The sequence below is a fragment of the Heterodontus francisci genome, chromosome 28, assembly GCF_036365525.1.
Source record: "Heterodontus francisci isolate sHetFra1 chromosome 28, sHetFra1.hap1, whole genome shotgun sequence".
NCBI lineage: Eukaryota > Metazoa > Chordata > Chondrichthyes > Heterodontiformes > Heterodontidae > Heterodontus > Heterodontus francisci.
In genome coordinates, this window is record NC_090398.1 from 59,771,764 (window position 1) to 59,779,279 (window position 7,516).

Here is a 7,516-nt window from a genome sequence, read left to right on the forward strand (position 1 = left end):
CACTGAAACACCTTCCCCACACACTGAAACACCTTCCCCACACTCAAAAACCCCTTCCCCACACACTGAAACCCCTACCGCACACAGAGAAATACCTTCCCCACACACTGAAACAACTTCCCCACACACTGAAATCCCTTCCCCACACACTGAAACCCTTCCCCACTCACTGAAACACATCCCCACACACTGAAACCCTTCCCCTCACACTGAAACACTTCCCCAGACACTGAAACCCTTCCCCACACACAGAAACCCCTTCCCCACACTCAGAAACACCTTCCCCATACACTGAAATCCCTTCCCCACACACTGAAATACCTTCCCCACACACTGAAACACCTTCCCCACACACTGAAACACTTTCCGCACTCACTGAAACACATTCCCCACACACTGAAACCATTCCCCGCACACTGAAACCCCTTTCCCACACTCTGAAACCCATCCCCACACACTGAAACCCCTTCCCCACACACTGAAACACCTTCCCCACACATTGAGACACCTTCCCCACACACTGAAAAACCTTCCCCAAACACTGAAACCCCTTCCTCACACACTGAAACCCCTACCCCACACACTGAAACACCTACCCCACACACTGAGACACCTTCCCCACACACTGAAACACCTTCCCCACACACTGAAATACCTTCCCCACACACTGAAACCCCTTCCCCAAACACTGAAACCCTTCCGCACGCACTGAAATCCTTCGCCACACACTGAAACACCTTCCGCACACTGTGAATCACTTCCCCCACACTGAAACCCCTTCCCCACACACTGAAACACATCCCCACACTCAGAAACCCCTTCCCCACACACTGAAACCCCTTCTGCACACACTGAAACACCTTCACCATACACTGAAACCACTTCCCTACACACTGAAACCCCTTCCCCACACACTGAAACACCTTCCCCACACATTGAAACACCTTCCCCACACACTGAAAAACCTTCCCCACACACTGAAACCCCTTCCTCACACACTGAAACCCCTTCCGCACACACTGAAACACCTTCCCCACACACTGAAATCCCTTCCCCACACACTGAAACCCCTTCCCCACACACTGAAACCCTTCCGCACACACACTGAAAACCTTCACCACACACTGAAACACCTTCCTCACATCGTGAATCCCTTCCCCACACACTGAAACCCTTCCCCACTCACTGAAACACATCCCCACACACTGAAACCCTTCCCCTCACACTGAAACTCTTCCCCAGACACTGAAACCCTTCCCCACACACAGCAACCCCTTCCCCACACTCAGAAACACCTTCCCCATACACTGAAATCCCTTCCCCACACACTGAATTACCTTCCCCACACACTGAAACACCTTCCCCACACACTGAAACACTTTCCGCACTCACTGAAACACATTCCCCACACACTGAAACCATTCCCCGCACACTGAAACCCCTTCCCCACACACTGAAACCCATCCCCACACACTGAAACCCCTTCCCCACACACTGAAACACCTTCCCCACACATTGAGACACCTTCCCCACACACTGAAAAACCTTCCCCAAACACTGAAACCCCTTCCTCACACACTGAAACCCCTACCCCACACACTGAAACACCTACCCCACACACTGAAACACCTTCCCCAAACACTGAAACACCTTCCCCACACACTGAAATACCTTCCCCAAACACTGAAACCCATCCCCACACACTGAAACACATCCCCACACACTGAAACCCCTTCCCACACACTGAAACCCATCTACACACTGTGAAAACCTTCACCACACACTGAAACACCTTCCGCACACCGTGAATCCCTTCCCCACACACTGAAACTCCTTCCCCACACACTGAAACACATCCGCACACTCAGAAACCCCTTCCCCACACACTGAAACCCCTTCTGCAAACACTGAAACACCTTCACCATACACTGTAACACCTTCCCCACACACTTAAACCCCTTCCGCACACACTGAAACCCCTTCCACACACACTGAAACACCTTCCCCACACACTGAAACACCTTCCCCACACTCAAAAACCCCTTCCCCACACACTGAAACCCCTACCGCACACAGAGAAATACCTTCCCCACACACTGAAACAACTTCCCCACACACTGAAATCCCTTCCCCACACACTGAAACACTTCCCCACACACTGAAACACATCCCCACACACTGAAACCCTTCCACTCACACTGAAACACTTCCCCAGACACTGAAACCATTCCCCACACACAGAAACCCCTTCCCCACACTCAGAAACACCTTTCCCATACACTGAAATCCCTTCCCCACACACTGAAATACCTTCCCCACACACTGAAACACCTTCCCCACACACTGAAACACTTTCCGCACTCACTGAAACACATTCCCCACACACTGAAACCATTTCCCGCACACTGAAACCCCTTCCCCACACACTGAAACCCATCCCCACACACTGAAACCCCTTCCCCACACACTGAAACACCTTCCCCACATATTGAGACACCTTCCCCACACACTGAAAAACCTTTCCCACACACTGAAACAACTTCCTCACACACTGAAACCCCTACCCCACACACTGAAACACCTACCCCACACACTGAAACACATTCCCCACACACTGAAACACCTTCCCCACACACTGAAATACCTTCCCCACACACTGAAACCCCTTCCCCACACACTGAAACCCTTCCGCACACACTGAAATCCTTCGCCACACACTGAAACACCTTCCGCACACTGTGAATCCCTTCCCCCACACTGAAACCCGTTCCCCACACACTGAAACACATCCCCACACTCAGAAACCCCTTCCCCACACACTGAAACCCCTTCCGCACACACTGAAACACCTTCACCATACACTGAAACCCCTTCCCTACACTCTGAAACCCCTTCCGCACACACTGAAACCCCTTCCGCACACACTGAAACATTTCCCCACACACTGAAACACCTTCCCCACACTCTAAAACCACTTCCCCACACACTGAAACCCCTACCGCACACAGAGAAATACCTTCCCACACACTGAAACAACTTCCCCACACACTGAAACCCCTTCCCCACACACTGAAAGCCTTCCCCACACACTGAAACACATCCCCACACACTGAAACCCTTCCCCTCACACTGAAACACTTCCCCAGACACTGAAAACCTTCCCCACACACTGAAACCCCTTCCCCACACACAGAAACACCTTCCCCATAAACTGAAATCCCTTCCCCACACACTGAAATTCCTTCCCCACACACTGAAACACCTTCCCCACACACTGAAACCCCTTCCCCACACTTTGAAACCCTTCCCCACACACTGAAACACCTTCCCCACACACTGAAACCCCTTCCCCACCAACTGAAACACCTTCCCCACTCACTGAAACACCTTCCCCACACACTGAAACACCTTCCCCACACACTGAAACACCTTCCCCACACTCTAAAACCCCTTCCCCACACACTGAAACCACTACCGCACACAGAGAAATACCTACCCCACACACTGAAACAACTTCTCCACGCACTGAAATCCCTTCCCCACACACTGAAACCCATCCCCACACACTGAAACACATCCCCACACACTGAAACCCTTCCCCTCACACTGAAACACTTCCCCAGACACTGAAACCCTTCCCCACACACTGAAACCCCTTCCCCACACACAGAAACACCTTCCCCATGCACTGAAATCCCTTCCCCTCACACTGAAACACTTCCCCAGAAACTGAAACCCTTCCCCACACACTGAAACCCCTTCCCCACACACAGAAACACCTTCCCCATGCACTGAAATCCCTTCCCCACACACTGAAATACCTTCCCCACACACTGAAACACCTTCCCCACACACTGAAACACTTTCGCACTCACTGAAACACATTCACCACACACTGAAACCCTTCCCCGCACACTGAAACCCCTTTCCCACACACTAAAACCCATCCCCACACACTGAAACCCCTTCCCCACACACTGAAACACCTTCCTCACACACTGAAACCCCTTCCCCACACACTGAAACACCTAGCCCACACACTGAAACACCTTCCCCACACACTGAAACACCTTCCCCACACACTGAAATCCCTTCCCCAAACACTGAAAACCTTCACCACACACTGAAACACCTTCCGCTCACTGTGAGTCCCTTCCCCACACACTGAAACCCCTTCCCCACACACTGAAACACATCCCCACATCAGAAACCCCTTCCCCACACACTGAAACCCCTTCCGCACACACTGAAACATCTTCACCACACACTGAAACCCCTTCCCCACACACTGAAACCCTTTCCGCACACACTGAAACCCCTTCCGCACACACTGAAACACCTTCCCCACACACTGAAACACCTTCCCCACACTCTAAAACCCCTTCTGCACACACTGAAACAACTTCCCCACACACTGAAACCCCTTCCCCACACACTGAAAGCCTTCCCCACACACTGAAACCCTTTCCGCACAAACTGAAACACATTCCCCACACACTGAAACCCTTCCCCACACACTGAAACAATTCCCCACACACTGAAGCCCTTCCCCACACACTGAAACAGCTTCCCCATACACTGAAATCCCTTCCCCACACACTGAAATACCTTCCTCACACACTGAAACAACTTCCCCACACACTGAAACACCTTCCACACACACTAAAACACCTTCTCCACCCACTGAACCACCTTCCCCACACACTGAAACCCTTCCCCACACACTGAAACCCCTTCCCCACACACTGAAACCCCTTCCCCACGTACTGAAACCCCTTCCCCCCACACTGAAAACCTTGCATAAACTCTGAAACACATCCCCACACACTGAAACATCCCCACACACTCAAACCCATCCCCACACACTGAAACCCATCCCCACACAATGAAAACCTTCCCCACAAACTGAAACACATCCCCACACACTGAAACACATCCCCACACACTGAAACACCTTCCCCACACACTGAAACCCTTTCCCCACACACTAAACACCTTCCCCACACACTGAAATCCCATCCCCACACATTGAAATAACTTCCCCACACGCTGCAACATCTTCCCCACACACTGATACCCCGCCCCACACACTGAAACCCTTCCCCACACACAGAAACATCTTCCCCACACACTGAAAACCGTTCCCCACACACTGAAACCCCTTCCCCGCACACTGAAATACCTACCCCACAAACTGAAACACCTTCCCCACTCATTGAAATCCATTCCCCACACACAGAAACATCTTCCCCACACACTGAAACCCGTTCCCCACACACTGAAACCCCTTCCCCACACACTGAAACACCTTCCCCACACACTGAAACACCTTCCCCACACACTGAAACCCATTCCGCACACACTGAAACACCTACCCAAACACTCAAACCCTCCCCACACACTGAAACCCCTTCCCCACACACTGAAACCCTTCCCCACACAATGAAACCCCTTACCCACACACTGAAACCCCTTCCCCACACTCAGAAACACCTTCCCCATACACTGAAATCCCTTCCCCACACACTGAAATACCTTCCCCACACACTGAAACAACTTCCCCACACACTGAAACACCTTCCACACACACTAAAACACCTTCTCCACCCACTGAACCACCTTCCCCACACACTGAAACCCTTCCCCACACACTGAAACCCCTTCCCCACACACTGAAACCCCTTCCCCACGTACTGAAACCCCTTCCCCCCACACTGAAAACCTTGCATAAACTCTGAAACACATCCCCACACACTGAAACACTTCCCCGCACACTGAAACCCCTTCCCCACACACTGAAACCCATCCACACACACTGAAACCCCTTCCGCACACACTGAAACCCCTTCCGCACACACTGAAACACCTTCCCCATCCTCTAATACCCCTCCCCCCACACTGAAACCCCTACCGCACACAGAGAAATACCTTCCCCACACACTGAAACAACTTCCCCACACACTGAAATCCCTTCCCCACACACTCAAACCCTTCCCCACACACTGAAACCCCTTCCGCCCACACTGAAACCCGTTCCGCACACACTGAAACACCTTCCCCACACTCTGAAACCCCTTCCCCACACACTGAAACCGCCAACACACACAGAGAAATAACTTCCCCACACACTGAAACAACTTCCCCACACACTGAATCCCCTTCCCCACACACTGAAACCCTTCCCCACACACTGAAACACATCCCCACACACTGATAACCTTCCCCACACACTGAAAAACCTTCCCCACACACTGAAACACTTTCCGCACTCACTGAAACACGTTCCCCACACATTGATCCCTTCCCCACACACTGAAAACCTTCCCCACACACTGAAACAAATTCCCCACACACTGAAACCCCTTCCACACACACTGAAGCACATTCTCCACCCACTGAAGCACCTTCCCCACACACTGAAACCCTTCCCCGCACACTGACACCCCTTTCCCACACACTGAAACCCATCCCCACACACTGAAACCGCTTCCCCACACACTGAAACACCTTTCCCACACACTGAAAAACCTTCCCCACACACTGAAACCCCTTCTTCACACACTGAAACCCCTTCCCCACACACTGAAACACCTACCCCACACACTGAGACCCCTTCTGCACACACTGAAACACCTTCACCATACACTGAAACCCCTTCCCCACACACTGAAACCCCTTCCCCACACGCTGAAACACATTCCCACACTCAGAAACCCCTTCCCCACACACTGAAACCCCTTCCGCACACACTGAAACCCCTTCAAAATACACTGAAACCCCTTCCCCACACACTGAAACCCCTTCCGCACACACTGAAACCCCTTCCGCAAACACTGAAACACCTTCCCCACACACTGAAACACCTTCCCCACACTCTGAAACCCCTTCCTCACACACTGAAACCCCTACCGCACACAGAGACATACCTTCCCCACACACTGAAACCACTTCCCCACACACTGAAACCCCTTCCCCACACACTGAAAGACTTCCCCACACACTGAAACACATCCCCACACACTGAAATACTTCCCCAGACACTGAAACCCTTCCCCACACACTGAAACCCCTTGCCACACACAGAAACACCTTCCCCATACACTGAAATCCCTTCCCCACACACTGAAATACCTTCCCCACACACTGAAACACCTTCCCCACACACTGAAACATCTTCCCCACACACTGAAACCCCTTCCCCACACACTGAAACACATTCCCCACTCACTGAAACACCTTCCCCACCAACTGAAACACATTCCCCACACACTGAAACACTTTCCGCACAAACTGAAACACATTCCCCACACACTGAAACCCTTCCCCACACACTGAAACAATTCCCCACACACTGAAACCCTTCCCCACACACTGGAACGGCTTCCCCATACACTGAAATCCCTTCCCCACACACTGAAACACATCCCCACTCTCTGAAACACCTTCCCCACACACTGAAAATCCTTCCGCACACACTGAAACCCATCCCCACACACTGAAACCCATCCCCACACAC